The sequence below is a fragment of the Macrotis lagotis genome, chromosome 7 (genome assembly GCF_037893015.1).
Source record: "Macrotis lagotis isolate mMagLag1 chromosome 7, bilby.v1.9.chrom.fasta, whole genome shotgun sequence".
In the NCBI taxonomy this organism is placed as follows: Eukaryota; Metazoa; Chordata; class Mammalia; order Peramelemorphia; family Peramelidae; genus Macrotis; species Macrotis lagotis.
In genome coordinates this window covers 81,815,020-81,836,869 of record NC_133664.1, presented here as the reverse complement: position 1 = coordinate 81,836,869, position 21,850 = coordinate 81,815,020, and the positions used below count along the sequence as shown (strand labels likewise).

At 36.4% G+C, this 21,850-nt stretch overlaps 1 protein-coding gene across 1 annotated transcript in view; it reads right to left on the bottom strand.

The window, feature by feature from the left end:
* ADARB2 (adenosine deaminase RNA specific B2 (inactive)) overlaps positions 1-21,850 on the bottom strand; it is a 704,572-nt gene that overhangs the window by 69,745 nt on the left and 612,977 nt on the right.

The following is a 21,850-nucleotide window of genomic DNA, read 5'->3' as shown; positions in this document are numbered from 1 at the left end:
ACCATTTTGTAGATGAGGAAATTGAGGTGGAGAGAGGTTAAGTGACTTGTTAGGGATTCAAATACAATGAACGAAATGGTCTCCAATTATAAGGACCTTATATTCTACCAATGTAGTTTTAACTTCCCTGACCCTCTGGTTATTACCAAGCCTTTAATAGAAAATAAATTCTTGTGGTTATACCTTTACACTATACTTTTTTCATTAATCTTCCTTCCGCAGAAGGCCTACTCTTATGTTATTGTAACATAAGGCCTGTCTGATCTAAAAACTGGGACTTTGTCATGGCAAAGACTTGCCTGACTAAGTTTGGAGAGGTTTGTGGCCTCATCAGCTAAAGGTTATTGAATTTTTTTAATAGCAAAAGAAACTCATGAAGACCTATGAAGAAAGTCTAGGGAAAGAAACTACACACTCTGATGAATTCAGAGATCTTTTAAGTCATGGAGTTCTTCCATTGTAAGTCAATAAATACTTTTTGATTAATGAACATCTGCAGGCACAAAAATTATCCTTTCATAATATAACAGGCATTATTGAAGTGTGCGTTTATATTAGAGAAGAAGATACAAAATAAATCAATCTTTATTTTCAAAGAATCCACAGTCTAGTGGGAAATTAGACAACACTAGGTATTATATATATATATATATATATATATATATGTACTAGGTTATTATATATATATCTATCATTAGAAAATATTATATAAAAGTAAATATATGTATGTATTTAAATATATACATATAGAGCTAGAAATGATTTTTGAGGTTACCTAGTTTAACCCCTCCTTTTACAGATGAGGAAACTGAGGACCAGGGTGTTCAGTGACTTGCCTATAGTTATAAAGGTAGAAAGATTCAGAACCCAGATCTGATTATAAAGGCATAGCTCTTCTCACATATCTCTCCTCTCTTTTCTCTTGTAAACTGCTTTGCAAACCTTAAAGTACTAGATAAATGTTCTCTATCATAATTACCAACTTAGGGACACTGAGGGTTACTTAATGAGGACATCTGTTGGGGCAGAAGATAATTATAGCTGTCATTCTCTCTCAGTATTTTCCTGAGGGAACTGGTTCATCTTCCTGGCACCACGCTTGTTGCAGTAGAGGACATAGAAGATCTTGAATACATGGTTATTGACCTAAGAAGTTTGTCATCGAGATGGAAATTCAGCACTGATATTTGGAAATATATTTGGAAAAATTAAGTGTTAAATTGTATTTTACAGTTTTCTAGTATGTTTAAAGCAGGGACAACTAATCAGGAAAAAAGCTTCATGAAAGAACAGGGGATGTGCGTTTGGTCCTGAATGGTGGTTAGTATTTGGATCATTGGAGAACAGAAAGAGCATTTTAAGTGAAGAAATAGCTTAATGGAAGGTGTGACATTGAGAATGAGGCAGGGCAGTGTTGGTGTCTGTAAGGATATATGCCCAAGTAGACTAGAGTGTATATGGGATGACAGTGAGAGATAAAATTGGAGAATCACGATGGGGTCAGGCCACAGAGGGACTTGATAAACTGGACTGAGATCATTAGGCCATCCTTCTAGGTAGGCTGACCTAAGAAGTGTATATTTTTGCTAAGGGCGTCAAATTTTTCAATTGAAAATTGAAATGTGATATGAATTAGGCATTGGGGTATAATAAAAGATAACTAGAATTGGGAGCAGCTAGGTGGCCCAGTGGACAGAGCACTAGCCCTGGAGTCAGGAGGACTTGAATTCATATCCTGTCTCAGACAATTAATAATTACTCAGCTGTGTGACCTTGGGCAAGTCACTTAACCCTATTGCCTTAAATAAATAAAATTAAAAAAAGAGTTTTGGAGTTGATAATGGAGGATACAGGTTTGAATAACAGTCTGGCAACTTTACTACTACTAATAGTACTACTATTAGTACTAGCGCTACTAGTATTAATTCTAGTTCTACTACCAACAGTACTAGTCCTATTACTACTCCCACTATTTTAGTTCTGCTACTATTACTATTAGTTCTAGTCCTACTATTTTTTTTAGTTTTTTTTTTTGCAAGACAAATGGGGCTAAGTTTAGTTTTACTATTACCACTACCACCTCTACCACCACCACTTCTATTATTACTACCACTACCACTACTACCACAACTATTACTATTACTACTACTACCACTACCACTACTACTACCACTACTACCACTACTAATACAACTTGTTGCTGTTATCAATCATGTCAGACTCTTTGTGACCTTGTGAATCACAGAACCCCAATAGAGTCAATGAGGTTTCCTTGGCAGAGATACTGGAGTGGTTTGCCATTTCCTACTCCAGTGTAATAAGGCAAATGGGATTCAGCGACCTGACCAAGGACATATAGTTGATAAATATCTCAATTGAAAATGAGTATAATAATGAAGATCAAATGAGATTCATATTTGCAAATTCTTTACTTTCTAAAACACAGTAGGTGTTTCATAAACATTTCCTTTCCCTTCCTTTACAATATTTAGCATAATTCTTTGCATGATTTGTTATTCACTTGAGATTCTATCTAGAGCTTTAGATCCAAAAATAAAATCTCTAGACAAAAACATGCATTTATACATGAATACATGAACAAACATATGACCAAAGAAAAATGTGAATTTTTTTCCAATTTCATTTTGGATTAAAACAATAGTAGGAAAAATGAAGAAGGAATGAAAAGATCAAGTGGTAGTGAGGGACAGAAGAGAGGAAACGGGAGAGAACAAGAAGATTGGGTAAAAAGATGGGTAGCAGGAGTAAGAGGAGTAACACATTAACAGATGATAAATGATTATTTCTTGTTGCTAAGTATAACAGTCATGCAGCAGCATTTAAGTATCTACTGTATGCCAACCACAGGACTAAACAATGGAACTATAAGTACAAGGCATGAAATAATCTCCATTCAAAAAAGATTTTATTTATTTTGAGCTTTACAATTTTTCCCCTAATCTTAATTCTCCCCCCCCCCCAGAATGCAATTTGCGGGTCTTTCCATTGTTTCCATGGCATACATTGATCCAAATTGAATATGATGAGAGAGAAAACATGTCCTTAAGGAAGATAGTTTCCAGTTTTTCTTTGTCAATACTGATCTCACAAGCAGTGTACATATACAGTTTTTCAGGGCTCATATTTCCACTGTGAGGATATTTAAAACCATTTAAAACTATGTTGGGATGGGATTTAAATATGATCATAAAAGACCAGTCATTCACCTGCACCGTCTTACCATCTGCCTTGTTTCTACTGTCTTGCTTCTCCCTCCTGGGATTAGTCTATTTTGCACCTGATGTCCAGAACCCCAGAACCCCAGGTACAGGGGAATTTTTGCCATTCAATTTTAGAACTGCTGCCCTGGGGCTGAGAGGCCTGGATTGAGAAGTGAGTGGGCAGGGATTTCCATAGCCCATTCTATCTAGGTAGATGGCAAACTATACTTCAAATATCTTTCAGCTGTCCACCTAAACTATCTTGCCATCTGTTGTGCCAAATGGACCCCTTTCTACTCTATCTACTTCCCACGTCTTACTCTGGGTACAGTAATCAAATTAATATCATTGTACCATTGATTTTAGAAAGGGTATGTCTGTGAGTTGCCCTATGGATCAACTCACCATTCTTGAGACTTTCTAAACCAAAACACCCTAATAGTCCACATTTACCTATTTTTATTTTCCTTCTTATATTAGAGTATAAACTCCTTGAGAGCAAGATCTATCTCACTTTGTTAGCACAAAGCCTGTCCAAGTAAATACGTTTTTCCTTTACTCTTTCTTTCCCTGCCTCTGTGAATAATGTAATCTGTATTTATTTCAGCCTTTCAGAATTCCTTTTCCTTTAAAAACTCAGCTCAGGGACCACCCCATCAGGCATAATCTTATAGCTCTCACCTTCACCTTCCTTTCGCCTTCCTTTCTATTATTCTTTTTTTTTTTTAGATTTTTTTTCGAGGCAACGGGGTTAAGTGGCTTGCCCAAGGCCACACGGCTAGGTCATTATTAAGTGTCTGAGGTCGGATTTGAACCCAGGTCCTCCTGACTCCAAGGCCGGTGCTCTATTCACTGCGCCACTTAGCCACTCCTCTATTATTCTTATATGTGAATTATGCCCCCCTACAGCTCCCCCATACAACTCCTATCCCTAGTAGAACCCAAACTCCTTGAAGGCAGAAAATGTTAATATCTTTGTCTCTGTTTTGCCAGAACTTTGCACAGTGCCTTAAATGAAATACCAACTTAGAAATATTTGCTTACTGGAAGTAAATTGTTGGATCTATTCCCCACTCTCACGTCATTTTACAAAGAATTGAGATCCAAATAAATTATTGAATGTGGGATAGGGCTGGAGATTTGTCTCACCTGAGCACTTTTAGTTGCTAATTTTGGTTTAAAAGCATAACAAAATAAGAATCAAATTATCCCTTCCCCCTTCTCCCCACCTTGAACCCTTTATTTTCCTAACTAAAGCTTAAAGTAAGGTTTTTTTGAAACAGGTGAAAACCTGACAGTTCATTTAAAAAAAATAGTAGGGGCAGCTAGGTGACACAGTGGATAGAGCACCGGCCTTGGAGTCAGGAGGACCTGGGTTCAAATCCGACCTCAGACACTTAATAATGACCTAGCCGTGTGGCCTTGGGCAAGCCACTTAACCCCATTGCCTTGCAAAATCTAAAAAAAAAATAGTAGTCTAACATTAGGACCAAAATTATACTCAGTGGTTTTAATGTTGACAAAGTTTTATTTGCCATCAGCCATGCTGAACTCATGCTTAATCAGTAGATTGAACTGATAATCATTTACAAATAGTCTGATTCTGTAGGGACTGAGGAGGAAGTCAGCTGCTTACCTATTAACATTTGGGGGGCTGGGGAGCCATGGCATTGCTGCAAAGGGGCAGTTGATCAAATAAAATATTGGTTGTTCAGAAACAGTTAATGAGAGACCTAGTTTCAACCTGAAAAAACTGTAGAAAATGGCTTCCAGTGAGGGTAGGAATTGAGAGTGATGGATATCTTTCTTGAATATGTCTTCAACATCTGAATTTCATAAGAGTGTCTTTTAAATTGGGAAATAAATAACCATGTATTCTGTTGAGAGCTGAAATTAGGCAAAATTTTACACGGGACAAAACAGAGTTTGGGGGACTTGTCCAAGGTGAAAGAACTGAACTTGAGAAGAAAGCATTCCACACAGAAAGCATTCTACACAGAAAGAGGCATAAAAAGATGTGAAGATAGTAAACTATAAAACTTGTTTTAGGGGATGACAAGCTTGAATGAATCAGAGAATTTCAGTAAAGTCACAACAGGAGAAAAGACTAGATAGGATCACAAATGTAGGCTTGGAAGGGAAATTTTAGGTCCTTTATTCCAACTCCCTCATTTTGTAGATGAAGAAACTGGAGTCCAAGAAGTTGTGATTTGTTCAGTGTCACACAATTAATAAGTAATGGATCCAAGATTTAAACTCGGATCCATTTACTCTCGATTCAACATTTTTTCTTTGGCTCTTGAATGTGATCCTGATAAGTTTGTGTGTTATTTGATCGATAATGGGGAACAACTGATGGTTCTTGAAAGACATGGAGAAAATAATGCTTTAGCAACATTAATTTTGCATTGAAAGCAGGATAGATTGAGAAAGAGGGAGACTACACCAAAGGAAATAGATTTCTGGTTCTGTAATCTAGGTGTGAGATGATATCCTGAATAATGTGAATGGGTTGACAGTAAAGGAAGTGAAGAAATCTCTCAGTGGTTTGGATGACTTGGAAATAGATGGTGAGGATGAAGGGAGGATTGAAAAACATTTTTTTTTCCAGTCTAAGTTAATGGGAGAATGATACAGTCATGAGCAGAAAAAAATAGACATGTGCAAAGTGGTTGTCATTACTGTGGCCTATTCTCCATGGCCACCCACCAATTCTGTGATTCTTAGAGCAGTATTAATTGTTAGTGAATGACATCAATGGACAATTATATAACCAAACCATTAGCTGGAATTCTATTAACCAGACCATAGTACAAATTTCTAGAACCATGATAACTAATGTTTGTAATGAAATTTCTGATAAAATGTAGGATCATGAAAGGTCTGAAGCATCAAATGAACTAAAATATTTTCATTGAAGTGCAGTTACTTTTATTATACTATTTCTATGAACATTGATTATTCATATTTGATATGCACAATATCAATTTTCATGTGCTTAAAATATCCTTATTGAGGATATGTATGACTAGCAAAGGGACAATAACTTGGAAAGAGTATTGTTAGATTTGGAATGAAAGTACCTAAATTCACATCCCTCTTTGACCTCTTATATGACATTTCTGGGCCTCAATTTCTATATCTGTATGAATAGAGGTTTAAAATGAATGATGTTGCCCTTTCTTGCCTCCTCCTTCCCCAGGTCCAAACTAAGGATATGATCAGCTAACCTTTTAGCAAAAATGGAAGACAAGAGATGGGAAACTCAAATGGTCTACTGGTACCTTTCAGCTTCTAAAAGAAGAGCAAAGCATGAAGAATAACATAATTGAATAATCCTTTATGATGCATTTATGTGAAATCCTGGATTGAAACTTAAGAACAAATGGAGTGATAAAATTCTGACTCACTGTCCAGTCTGATAAAATCATGAGTTCTTCAAACTATTAAAGGATGCATGGTGGTCTACTGATTAGAAAGTTTAAATGTGTTAGATAATTGATATTTTATGGGGTAATCCTGAAATGAAGAAAACCTGGGTTCAGGTTCTGACAAATATTAGCTGTGTGACCCTGGTCAAGTTATTTAATTTTTGTCTCTCTGAGACAATAGATTTAAAGAGAAGGTGCTGGCTTTAATTGACAGAGGGTTTCCTCACCCAATAGTTCTCTATACCATTGAATTGAAAGGACTAAATCCTTATCCCTTACTATACTACTAATAATATCTGATTTCCTTAAAGAAAGACTCTAATGTTTCTTTCACTGGCTATTGTATCACTGAGTATGAAGCACCAAATTAAGCACAATAATGAATTATATAAAAATAATATGCAATTGAGTGTCTGCTAAATAGTCTTTGATGAATAAGTATGGTTAGTTTAAGTTTGAAGAGGTCTTCTGCCATGAGTAAAGAAAATGAATTTCTCCTGAGTACAGTGGATGGTAAAAGCTGCTCATTGCTGAAAGAGAGTGAGAGTAAATGAAAGCTTTAGGGATTTGAATCAAGATAAGGTCAATACAGTGGTGTTTATTATGGAACTGGGGTCATTTGGAAGGCCTAGTTCTGTGATATTCCTTACATAAAGGACATTTTTTCATTGAGATGAAGGAAACAGAAGACAGATAAAGAGTTAAAATAGAGAGATATAAAAAATAGATTGATTTAGTCATGTTTTAAAAAAGTTGCTCTAAAATAGTTCTTAACTGGGGGGAGGTTTCTGTGAACTTGGGTAGGAAAATATTTTTATTTTCATTAAGCTTTTACAAAGATTTAGGATTTCTTTCTATTATTATTATCATCATCATTATTTAAGTCTTATTTGGAGAAGGGGCTTATAGGTTTTAATAGGAAGCCAATGGGGTCCATAATACAAGAAAAGATTACCCCCCTATTCCAAAGCTCAAAAAAATGTAAAAACTTTCCATTCTTTTTTGTTCTTATGCCTAATTCTTTAAACATTTTCAAGGGTGATTTCCCCTTGAAAATCAAGATTGAATAGCAATGATTTAAGTTAGACATAAACTATGCCAGAAACTTCATATCACTACTTCACCAGGACACACTAGTAAGAGTTAGATGATTATAACAATTTATTAAAAGGGCAAATCAGACTCTAATTGTATAGTGGTTATACAATATTGATCCAAATATAAACTATGTCTCTGAAGTGAGATCTTTTTAAAAGGATTGACACACAAATTCACACACCCACAAAAATATGATATGTTTAGGTGTAAAGTAAAAAATGATATTAGTGATAGGTTCATAGAAATCAGATTTGGATTTGAGTTATAGTTTATGTTCCTAACAATATGACTAATTATACAAGTTATTTCTGTCAAAGGAAAGAGCAGGTGGAATTTCCACAGCAGGTGTTTCAAATTCTGAAAAAACCCACAGGGTTCAATTCCCCATCCAAAATCTAGGGTTCTGCAAAGTGACACATGGTTGAATCTAGATAGAGAAATATCACAGACAAAGTAAAAGTTAAGAAAACTTAAGACAGGCCACAGGTATAAAGTGACATTAAACTTATTTCCCACATCTAGGAGTATGAGAAGTAGGGGCACTCCTCCAATTTGTATAGTAGTTTTTGAAAACATTCCTCTAAAAATCTACTTACAGTGTAAAAGAGAATGAGGTGTTTTGTAATAAGCTGCTCCAGCATTATGATCAAATTCCAACATAGAAGAACTTTTAAAGTTGTGAACTTAATTACAGAAGAAATACTTAAGGTAACAATTTCAGATAGATTTAAGAAGTATTTAAGTACGTAGCCTTTAGAAGTGGCATCATGAAAGCAGCTGTGACCTGAGCATTTTTGTCTTTTTCTATTTCTGTTATGGATTTTCACATTGTCCTCTCCAGATTCTATACATAAATTAAAGTTTTAGGAATTATCTCCTAATTTCTGTTGTTCACTAACTGTCAATACTCCAAGTTTCAGCAAGCACCCCTGAAGGATCTACTCTATGTAAAATCTGCAATGGTAGGCAAATGGATTATCAGGGATCTGCACTTATATGTAGAAAGCTCTAAGCTTGAATTCTGCTACTGATACATAAGGAATTCTATGTCCCTGGACAAGTCTTTTTCAGTCTCAGTTTCCTCACTTGCCAGAAGAATAATGATGGCATCTATTTCACAAGAGGATTGCTGTGAGGATTAAATAAAACAAAATATTTAAAGAAATTTTCAAACTTTAACACTATATAAATGCTGGTTATTATGGATAGGTCTCTCTCTCTCTCTCTCTCTCTCTCTCTCTCTCTCTCTAAAGGATTTTGCAAGGCTTGCCCAAGGCCACACAGCTAGGTAATTATTAAGTGTCTGAGGCCAGATTTGCACTCAGGTCCTCCTGACTCCAGGGCCAATGCTCTATCCACTGTTCCACCTAGCTGCCCCTAGGTCTCTTTTAATAATGGAAGCTGCATTTATGCACCAAAGGGATGGCCAATTTTCTCACTTAGAATTACTGATATGAAAAAGTTCAATAAGTAAAATAATTCTTATAGTTCCCTGACTATCCAGTGGTCTCTCTCATCTATTTTACCTATCCTATTTAATCTATTTTTCCTCTTGATGGTTTGTTTCTTCCTTTCTATTTACCAATCTTATCTATTTACTTATTCAATCTAATAGATTTTATGTAACATATCTATCTAATCCATCTAACTATCCAATGCAGCTAATAGATTTTATCCATTGTATCCCATATGTTTAATCTATTTTGATATACTTTCATCTGTCTATCTATCTGTCTGTCTGTCTCCATTCACAAATAAATGAGGGCTAGATTGGTTGGTTAATGGGTTGATTGTTTCTGTCCTTCATTATTGAAGAAGATCAAAATGACATCCCTATGTTGAGAAAAATTACAGTGTGACTGATCAGACCAATATGCACTCATTATGAGCGATATCTTTTGTTGCATGTGGAAATTGGATTTAAGTGAGGTAGAATTGTATGATGTCATCTTCCTTACTCTCTTCCCAAGTCATCATGATCCAGCATAGAAAGACAGAGTTCAAGACAACCATTGATGGCCCTAGATACAGTAGATGATGCTGTTGTTTTCGATGTCTAACCAAGCTCTAAGCTCTTCACAGCCCCTGCTTCAGCTAACTTCATGGTCGTTGGAACAAATTGTTTTCTTTTGTCCATTCCACCAGTGGAAGACTTCACATCCCTAGGGTAAATACCCCCTACTACTCACCAATGAGTTTGTGACTCCCTCAATTACCCTCATTCTAGCTTAGCTCATCTGCCAAAACATTTTACTGGGATGTGGCTGCTGTGCATCCTATAGCTTCTTGGAGTCACAGGTGAGAGTTAGGTGGACATCAAATGTGGAAAGCTGCCCTGACTGAACACAACAAGATAAAAAAGGAAGATATCTAATTTAGACTCAAAACTCCAATGAATCACTTGACCTCTATGTATCTCACTTTTCTTATCTCTACAGTGAGATTTGACTAGGTGATCCACAAGGTCCTTTAAAATCTCTAATCCTAGAATGATGGAAAAAAGATTAAGGGATAGAACCAGACTCAAAGGCACATGGTTTTTATGTATTCATATTTCCTAGGAGAAGGAGGCTTATAGAACTTGGAGCCATACAGTTATTAAAAATAACCTTCTTGGATTCTCCAATGAAATTCTGTTTTGATAAAAATTATTTCTTATGGAATTGTAATGAATCACTCTGTTCAGTTTCCATTTCCTAAAATGGGCAACCTAAGTTAACATAAGTCTTTATATGAAGGTTTAAGTCTAGTTATTGAGGAACTCCATCAATCTCAATTTATTAACATCTTCCCCTAAAGGAAAAGTCCTCAGTTTTATGGAAGGAATCTCTATCCTAAATCAGAAAGCACTTATTAATACAGCTAGCATTTTTTAACTTTTTAATAAGTGGTTTCATAGGAGTTCTATCCAGAATCAGATACTATCTGAGCTGAAAGGAACCATAGAGATATTATGACCCAAGTTCCAAGATAAGGAAACAGGTCTAGAGAGATAAATAATTTGCTCACAGTCATGTAGTGAGATGATAGAACTAGTAGAATTCCTATCCCCTGAAATACCCTTTTCTCTATAACCTGATTTGTCTGTTTGAAAAAAAAATTAGCATCTCCAAGAAAGAACTGGAAGGATAAAGGAAGCCAATACTCATTAAAGAATGAAATCACAAAATTACAGAAATTAGAATGAGGATTAAATGATTATATCATTATGCATTTTATATATAGTGATATAGATATATACTATACTATCCCTGGGGGTCTTGCACAGAATCATTTTCAACCATCTATTTTCTAGTACTTTGTCCATTCTAGTTTAATGATTCAAGTAATGGGGCTTCTACCACTTCCCTTGGGAGAGACTATTCTACAGTTTAATAGCTCTCACCATTAGCAAACTTTTCTTGATATTCAGCCTAAATGATCTTCTGCTCAATTTCATTCCATTACTTCCATCATATCTTTGGCAATTCCTATCCCTCGTTGCTGTTTACATCCTTTGAATATTTGCAGAGACTATTATAATCTGCCTACAGCCCCATCCCTTAGTCATTGTTTATCCAAAATCAACATTATGTGCTTTTAATCTTTCTCTGTGATTCAATCTGTTCCCCCCCTTAACAATTTTTTTCCTCTTCCCTGAATTTTTTTCTAATTCAATAATAATCAAGCTCATTTAAGAATGTCTGACTTGGACCTGTGACTGTTAGAAATGTAAAGACCTGTGGGGGGACAGGAATCCTAGAGGGTAAGAGGAGAGGTTTTCCTGGGGATCTTTTTTTTTTTTTGTTCTCACTCACTCTACAAGGAAAAAAATATTAAATCCCAAACTTTTCCCTAGTGAACTGAATAGGATGGTGGGGTCTGGGGCTTGGGGTTTGGAGCTAATATGATTTCAGGGTGGGGTAGGGAGCAGACTGCTATAATGAGGGCCACAGACTTAGCCTTTCCATAAAGTTGGTTATTAGCTATAGTGCAAAGAGCAAAGGGTTGGGTTTTAGGAGACTTAGGTTGGAAGTCCCACTGGGCAATCTATCCAGCCCTAGAGGCAGCTTAGTGGTACAGAGGCTTGGAGTAGGGAAAACATGAATTTAAATTTGGCCTTAGATATTACTTGTTGTATCATCCTGAACAAGTCATTTACCCTTAGAAACCTCAGTTTCCTCAACTAAAAAACAGTGGTAATAATAGCATCCGAATACTTAGCACAGTGTTGGATGCATAGGAGGCACTTAAAAATGCTTGTTTTCTCTTACCCTTTGCAGATCTCAGTTACATCTCAGCATAAGAGGGTTGTATGGTACAATTCTAAGATTCATTCTTGTTCTGAAATTCTATGATTCTGCCTTTGAAAAATTAAGAGGTTGGCACAATCCACATCTCTCAAACATCTTCTGTGAGTGGTTGATATAGAAGGATTTTTAGCCTCTTATGTGTAATGGTCTCCTTTGGCAGTCTAGTGAACTTCTTTTATTTTTTAAAAATTCACTATTGAAGGTAATATTAAACCAGTTAGAAGTTAGTGAAAATGAAGATGCATTTTTTTTAAACTATCAAGTTCACTTGGTCTTCTGAAATTTACCCATGGTCATTTGAGGGCTATGGACATCCCCTCAGATTATCCATGGTAAATTTCAGAGCCCTCTGGTGTAAAGTTTTATTTTAAGGAATTATAAAGTAAAATTCCTTAGAACTTGACTTGTTCTTATATAGATTCAGGATTTATGAGTTAAGTCATGTCCTCAAAGATTAAATAAGATTAACAAGAGAGGGTTGAAAAGTCCAACATATAAGGTAGTATTATTCTTAATAAAAAGCTGATATAACCCGAGAGTGTAGCCTAGTGGAGACATAGAATAGATCTCAGAATTAGGTGAGATTTGGGTTCATATCCCCCTACTGTCTGACATTGGCGAGTCACCTAACTTTTCTGTGTCAGACAATTCTTTATAAGATTGTAAATGCAGAGGAGTTGCTAATCAGCCTTGATAGAGGAAATTTGCTTATTAGGAGTTTTGTCTACCAGTGAAATCCCAGTCCCAAAAAACCTGTTTCTTATATCCCTTCATAGTGTAATTATAAAAAAACATTCCACTATACAACCTCTGTATTTATGTTTAGTACAGATATTAAATGTCATAGTCATACCCCCTTAAGAAGGGGGGGGAGAATGAAAGAAATGATTGGCAATTATGAGTTTGAGAAATCTGCTTGTCTCCTCATTTAGGGATGGACAAGGCACCTTGCTCCATTAGCAACTCAGTCTCCCACATCAAAGAAAAGAATATGTGGTACTGGATTTGATTGCAAAGCAGCTCCTATTCTTTCACTGGAAGTGTCTGACATGAAGGACTCTCACAACCAACAAAGCCAGGAATAATGAGAATATAAAGCCAGCACTCATGAATAATTCAAAGGGCCAAAGACTTTAAATGGAACAATTTTCCTCATTGGTAAGCACCAACCTGATGTCTTTGAATTTGTTCTTAGTCTTACTGTTATCTGGGAGTAGGGTAGGGGAATCTTATTTTTTAAATGATCAAAGAGGGGTGGGGGACAACTTCAGTCTGTGTCTAACCTCCCCCTTTTGCTGTTTTGAGGATAGATGTAAGTTTTGCCCATGGTTCTTTTTAGATCTTTGTAGGTGGTCTAACTGAAAATTCTGTTTTATTGAGGAACAGCTAAATAATACCCCCGGAACCTCAATTTATGAATATTTCAGTCAAGAATTTCCCCTATCATTAATGAGTTCTCCAGCTAGGAGTTAGGACTCTCTTTCTCACTTAGATGGAGCCTAGCACTAAGTATTTCCTCTCACCCCTCGTGTTACATTGCTTAACATCTTTTGCCACCTTCCATGATGCTCACTGATACCATGAACCTCTTCCTGCATCCAAGGAGTTCCCAATGACAGCAGGGAACTACCACCAGAAATCCTTACTCTTTCCAAGGGCTCTGTTTCTACCTTTTACCCTTAATAGAAATTACTACTATCTTTGCCCATCCTTCTAAAAATGACAAAGCCTATTGGAAGATCCTTTTGTCCCCATTTTCTATGCTTTATTTTCCCCACCAGAGCTCTATTCGATCCTCATAGTTGAAACTCTCCTCCCTGGCCCACTCTTTACCACACTTTTGGAGATCTTGACTCAGCACCATCCTATACTTTAATTCCTTCTGCCACTAGAACCTCATCTAAGGATGGCAATAATAATTATAAGAATAATTGTTATTTTTATAAATACCAACAGATACTCTCTTGTTACCAACCTTCTCTTGTTAATCTTATTTAATCTCTGAGGACATGACTTAACTCATAAATCCTGAATCGATATAAGAACAAGTCAAGTTTTAAGGAATTTTACTTTATAATGTAATATAATATAATTTTACTTTATAATACCAACTAAAAAAAAGGAAATTCTCCACATTAATCTCTGAAATAGACCCTAAGGAGACCATGATAGTAAAACTATCTTATATTGTATTAGAAGTTAGGGGACCTTGACTTTGACATTTAATAATATTATGTTTATTCTAAGCAAAATATGGACAACGTAAGTCTTGTGTTCAGTTTGTGGTTCCTCATTTTAGGAGAGACTGATAATATGAAGTTCATCTAAAAGACTCATGTCTTTTCTGGGAATGATGAGGATCCTTAACTCTATTACATGATGATTAATGAAAGAATTTAATTGGGGTTCTTTAAGAGAGGGGAAGACTCCAAATATTTGAAGGGTTATCTGTGGAAAAGAGTTCTGAGTTCTACGTCTCTGCAGGAAAAATGTGGGCAGCTAGGTGGTGCAGTGGATAGAGCACTGGTCCTGGAGTCAGGAGTACCTGAGTTCAAATCTGGCCTCAGACACTTAATAAATACCGAGCTGTGTGGCCTTGGGCAAGCCACTTTACCCCATTTGCCTCGCAAAAACCTAAAAAAAAATTCAATCTGCAAGAAAAATGAATGTTTACTCATGTATGTATGCATGTGTGTGTGTGTTTGTGTGCAACTAAAGTGGAAGCCACTGAAAGACAAATTCAATATGAGGTAGAATTTCCTAAAACAACGATAGCTATCCTAACATAGAATGGGCCATCTCATGAACTGAAGTGTTTCAGTGCCAGAGATGTTTAAGAAGAAGCCAGATGGCCATTTGTCATGGACACTGGAGATGCTTCCAATAGAACTTGGATTAAATGAACTCCGAAGTCTCTTCCAACTATGAGATTCTGTCAATCTCCCAATTAAAAGGATATTCAAGAGTGAGTTACATAAAACATTCACCCCATGTCAGCCATAACCACAGATGTGGTAATGTCTTTATGAAAACTTGAAGAATGATATCTCAAGAAAACCAAACAACAATGTTATAGGCGGGTTTTCTTTTCCTTTTCTTTTAATTGAAACTCTTTGATCAGACTACAGTAGAGATTGGTTGTTGCAAAGGCCTGTTTGTCTTCTTCAACAATATAGTAATAAACCATACATTGGGTATTCTGGTGTGCCCCAAAGGTGAAGAATGGGAGGCCTAATATCAGCATATTTAGAGGATCTTCAAAAAGCATTTTACTGGTAAAACTGAAGCCCAGGGAGATTAAGTTATTTCCATAGACCACAGAGGTTTGTAAGGGCAATGTGAGTATTGGAACCTACATCATCTGATTCAGATCTAGCACCCTTGCTAGACCATCACACTGCTTGCTCTAAGCAAAAAAAAAAAATATTTCCTTTTTTTCCCCCATGTGCTCAATCAATTCCTAAGATAAACTGCAGTCATAAAGCAAGGAAGTAAACAATGAGTTGCTTATGGATTTATCCTATTTTTACTGTCACAGCATTTACTAGTTAGCCAGTTAATAACATTTATTGTGAAAACACTGGGACCGATTCCCTCTTTCCTAAATATCTTCTGCTTGGTTCAAGAGAGGTATATGAAGAAGGGTATCAGTAGCTTCCTTCTAGAAAGATACTATTGATAAGTATAGTATGATATAGCCCCAGAATTTTATAAAGCTCAAACTTCACAGTTCAATCTAAAGGACCTACCATCAATTGCCAGTCAACATTCCTTATTGTGCTTAGATGTCAGACTTTACGAATCTTACTCTGCCCAAAAAGATCCATGGAGACATATCATCAACTTTAATTTTCTCTGTATTCTACTTAGCAATTAAGATCAATTCATTGAGATACAGATGATAATTTGCTATCTTTTATCACAGCATGAAATTGCTATTTAGGGGCTTTTTGTCCAATTCATATTTTTTTCTCCCCCCACAGGAGACATATGAAAAGACCTCTCTGTTTGATTTTAAGATCAAAGTGATTGTCAGCTATATAGGAAAGAAAGCAGGAAAATTGGATTGGGAGAGGGAAAAAAAACATCTACTTATTACCTTCTTCTACCAAGCCCCTGTGAAGATGAACTTTTACAAATGCTACTTAGGTGATGAAAAAAGATGTTTCTGACTGTATTTAAACTGTCAGAATTTATCAAGTGTAAATGGGAAAACAATTTTTAAATATCAGCTTCTTCTTGCTTGCCATAATGACTTGATTTTTTCCTTGAAGCTAGGAGCATGCTATGGTCAAGATGAATGACAGGAATCTTTACTTTATCTATATACTACAATTTTCACTGTAGGAAAAAAGTATACAGGTCTTCATGATTCAACTTGCAACATACTTAAGACTAGAAAGAATATATAGTTTTCTATCATTTAAATAAGCTGAAATTTTTTCTGTTTTCTTCAATAAGACAGACCCTTTGCCCACAAGCATTCTGGAGTGAGGTTACTTTGGCTAGTTTAGGAAGGTTTAACTGTAGCAATAGGTTAGACCTTTAATTTACTGTTAGACTCAACCAGAAGTAGACATTTTGGTGACTGAAACAAATTCATTTCTGGGGTATGTGGTCTTGCTTTGGGGGCTACCTCTCCCCCATTTATCCAAGGACTTTGTTGGAGTTTTATTTTCCCTTTTTTTCATGAAGATTCTGAGAGACCGTTAAGGTACTCTTTCTTAATTGATAGCATGGGTTTGTTTAATTGGTCCTATACTATGTGTGCCTCAAAGCTGAGCCTGGTCAGATGGAACATTTTCCCATATTCCTTCCTACTCCTAATCATCCTGGTGACCTGGCTTCTCCAGCTTCTCTCTACCTTGTGCCATAAAAATATTCTACATTTTTATGGAGATGAAGATTCTCTACCCATTCAGTGTCCTTGGGCAAAGCTCTGGCGGTCACTCTTTAATGATGACCACTACTTTGTGGGAGCCAAGTCTTGATACAATGATCAAAAGGTTGGTTGGTTCTTGTCCTTTGTTATTGGAGAAGACCAAAAATGACATCACTATGTTTGAGACAAATTGCAGTGTGTCTTACTGTGGCTGATCACGACCAATATGAACTCAGAATGCTCTACCATAGGTTGGGCACAAATAGTCCATGTGAACACCTGGGGTGGGTTCTCTAAACTTACAGATGTCATGTTTCTTTTGAGCTGCTTCAGTTCTGCCTTTCTCATAGAGTGTAGCCCCCTCACTGTTGAGGGCATACTGTGCTGGGCAGTCCTATGCCAGTCTCTCCCTTGTTGTACAATCAGTTCTAAAGTTCTTTAATGAGACCTTCAGGGTGTCTCAATATCACTTCTTCTGACCCCTTTGTGAACTCTTTTTCTGTGTGAGTTCTCTATAAAATAGTTTTTTTGGGCAAGTATATGTCTGGAATTCTAACATCATGTTTGGCCCATCATAGTTGCACTTTTTATAGTAACATTGGAATACTAGGCAATTTAGCTTGATAAAGGACCTCAGTGTCTGGTATCTTCTCCTACCAGGTGATCTTCAGAATCTTCCTAAGAAAATTTACATGGAAGTGATTCAATTTTCTGACATGGCACTGGTAGACTGTCCAGGTTTCATAAGCATATAGCAATGAAGTCAGCACAATGGCTCTATAGAGCTCCAGTTTAGTAGTCAGTCTAATACCTCTTTTCTCCCACAGTTTCTTTCAGAGCCTCCCAAAATACTAAACTAGCTCTGGCAATGCAAATGTCAACTTCATTGTCAATGTGTATGTACCATCTTGGAAAGGACACTGCCAAGGTAAACGAACTTATCCACAGTTTTCAAAACTTCTCCATTTACTGTAATCGATGGTTCTACATATGGATGGTGTGCTGCTGGTTGATGGAGCACCTGGGTTTTCTTAGTGTACATTGAGACCAAAATTAGCACAAGGGCATGAAGTTGTGGGAAAATTTAAACTGCAAGAAAGCCATCTTCTCAAGAACATGTTTGTGAAAGAGACTGTTAAAACTTTCAATCCAATCTTCAAAATATCACCAAAAATCTTTCTGACCATTGCCCTTATTCCTATTATTTTGACTGTTTACTTGGAAAGAACAGTTAGGTGGCTCGGTGGATAGAGTGCTAGTTCTGGAGTCAGAAGAACCTGAGTTCAAATCCAAGCTCAGATACTTGACACTTAGAAGCTGAGCAACTCTGGGCTTGTCACTTTACCCTGACTGCCTCATATCCAGGGGCATCACCAGGCATCCTGATCCATATCTTACCATTGGACTCCAATGACTCTGATAGAGAAAGTGAGACTGGTAACTTGGCACAGCACCCCCTCACTCAAACCCAATTCACATGCATGTCAGAGCATCACCTCCCTGAAGTCATGATCTTCTTTGAGAATGAAGGACATACAACAAGATGAAGTATTTAATAACATATTTTGTGGACTGTGAATTTGCATGTTCAAAATTGTATTTGCTCTAAATGTTACTAAGTTTCTCCTTAGTATAAACCTTTCAATGTATGTTATTTAGGTGAAGTGTGGTCACAGATGACATAATTTTCAAAGAATCAAAGGGTGTGAATGATCAAAAAATGTGATAGGCTAGTAAACGATAGCAGATGGACCAGTCTGAGTGTTATTTTGGCAAGCGTGACATGTTAGAAAATTTAGAGATGAAGGACTCTAGAATTTGGGTAGATCCTCTTTGGAACATCTCCAATTTTTAAAAATATCATTGAGTAAATATTTAGAGTAGTAAGTCCCTGATATATAGGGAAATAGAGGTAATATAAAAACAAAAGATATCACCTAATTTAAAAATAATATCTATTTCATATATCTCAAAGATGTTGTTAGTTTCACATGATAATGTATATAAAGTTCTTTGTAAATCTTGAGGAATCATATACCTGTCAGCAGCATTATTTTTTCATATAGGAGAGGTCTAGATCACCAAGCACATTAATGACACTGTCAATTTGGATGCAAAATTGTATTATCATTATTGCTGTCATTCAGTTGTTTTCCAATCATATTTTACTCTTATGATCCTGTTTGGAGTTTTCTAGACAAAAGTACTGAAATGGTTTGTTATTTCATTCTTCAGCTCATTTTACAGCAGAAGGACTGAGACAAATAGGGTTAAGTGACTTGCCAAGGGTCACACAGCTAGTATCAGAGGCCATATTTGAACCAGAAAAATGACTCCTGGCCTGGCATTTTATCCATTGTACCACCTAGCTGTCCTTTGTATCCTTGTTAGATATTGGAATACTGCATCAAAAGCACACCGTGGTTACTTTCAGATACTCAGGTGCTTGTATTCCCATAGGATGAAAATAAAGATGATTGACTGGATTCTTTATTCTTTCATCTAGATATTTGTGCATCTGGCAGAGCCAGGACTTTTAAAATCTTAGATTACATCTAGAAACTTGAGTTAAACTAGGCAACAAATTGATCATCTTTAATCAAATAACTGGTTGATGTGAAATCAACCAGTTTTGAAAGTTTACTACAAACAAGCACAAATATGATTCCAGATGGTTGAATCTAAATAAGCAATGAGGTATTTATTAATAACCAGTTGTTTTTAAATTATCTGATAGGATTTAACACCCCCCCCCCACAAGGGACAGGAATACACAATTTTGATTATCTATCATTTGGCTGACCCTATTTTTGTTCTGATGTCATGATTATTGGAACATAGAGTAGAATGCCATCATGAGAAGGGAAGCTTTCAGCTAGATTTTTCCTACCTAATTTGGATTTTGAACACAAATCACTTTGGTGGTAGCAGAGAGGAAAACCTACAAGTCAATTCAAACCATTTCAGAATCCCAGTGGTAGAATTACTTGCCTTCTTCTACAATAGCCGTGACTGTAATGAAAGGGGCTCTTACCTTTCTCTAGTTAATGAGTTATTCTGAACTAAAATGTCCTCTTGTGTCCTTTACTGAAAAACAACTGTGAAATAATGACTAGTATGGAGAAGTGATAGAAGACACCTGCTAGGGAAAACTTTCTCCTTTGCCATCCTGTGCTAGGCAGATTTGTTGAGCCTAAATGTGGTGAATGCAAGCTCTAAAGTGAACTTGTCAGAAAAAAATATCAAATAGGTTAATGTTTTGTCTCTCCTCTATGATGATCACCTCACATCAGAACTTGGGCTTGGGGAGGAGAGAAACTATTATTGCTATGACCCTTCCTTGCTAGCATGGACTATGCTTTTTGACCCTTTGGAAAACAGAAAAGGAATGAAACATAGGCATCAAAACTCTGAATGAACTGAATGTTCAAAGAGTATACTCCATTCTTTTTTATAGAGAGGAAACATCTATAAGAAGCAAAGCTAAAAAACAAAGTAATAAATAGAAGAAGCAGAAATGGAACCCAGGCTCTCAACTTCAATCCATTGCTGTCTGTGCAGCAAGATGACAGTGAAGAAAATGTTGAACTTGGAAACAGGAAGAGTGGAGTTTGAATCTTGCCCCAAACACCCTCTTTCAACCTCACTTTCTTCCTCTAGAAACTGGCCGTGAAAATTTTAATAGGATCATGTTGTTGTAAAGACCAAATGAGATATCATGTGAAGTGCTGTTTGAATATAATACATGCAATAAAAGAGTATGTGTGTGTACATATATGCATCATATACACCATATAATCTAGTCACAGCAATATATCTATCTATGAATGCTAGCTATTATTATATCATAAAGAAAATGATTAAAGAAGTTGAGAGAGGAAGAAAAAAGAAAGGAATGAAAAAAGACAAAATGAAATGGAATATAGAAATAATACATCATAAGGTAAAGGCAGAAAGATATTCCATACGGGTCTGCAACTGTATTGAAGTGTGGTAAAAAAAGAGAAGCTTTTGAAGGAGTGGCATACTCTTTCCTCTCATGCACCCCCTCCTCATTCCCTTTGCTGCCCTCTCTCATGTCCTTTCCCTGCTTCTCACCTCCCCCAAAGCAAGCCCTGTCTCCCCCCACCTCCGCCAGTTCCTGTCACTGTACAAAGGTTGTTGCTGAGACACACAAATACCACTTGGCCGGTGGGAAGGAGAGAGCGCTGCTCTAACGCCCCCATCAACACCTCCCTCTCTGTCACAGAAAGGTCATTTGCACCCAGGCTTTCCTTCACCTGTGGAAGTGGCAGCCATCTGCCAGGCTCCTGAGGCAAAAACTGGGCAACTGAATGGTCTCTTTATTTAGATGTCGACAGAAGTGAAAGTCCAAAGTGTCAGCACTTACTTACTGGGAGTGGAGAGGTGGGTGGGAAAGAAAAGGAGATTTGTTCTTATCCATCATTCCAAAATGAACTATTTGATGACCTTGTCTAACCTTAGTTTAATGCCACCAGCATAAAAAAAAGAAAAGACAAAAACCACAGCTGTTAAACTTTTCTTTAGAAAGGAAATAAATAAAATAAGGAGTTCTGTATTTGTTTTGTCTTTTATTGTGGGAATAGAGATATTTGCATAATGATCATTTTTTTAAAATAGCGATAATTATGCTCTCTGGGGGTTAAATTTTTTGAGATTTGGTTTAACTTTGGGGTTACTTTTCTTCTTCATTTTCCCCTTGTTCTTTGACTTTTCAGGGGCCATTAATTTCCTTATGTGTAAAATGAAGATCTAAATTCTTCATCATTCTGAATGCAATGATTCTATGAGTTTCTTTGAACTTATCCAGTGCCATTGAGTATTGTGTATTAATTTACTTAACAAAAACTAAGGCTTCCTAATTTTATGACTATTCAGTGACTATCTTTAGAAGGAAAGAGTATA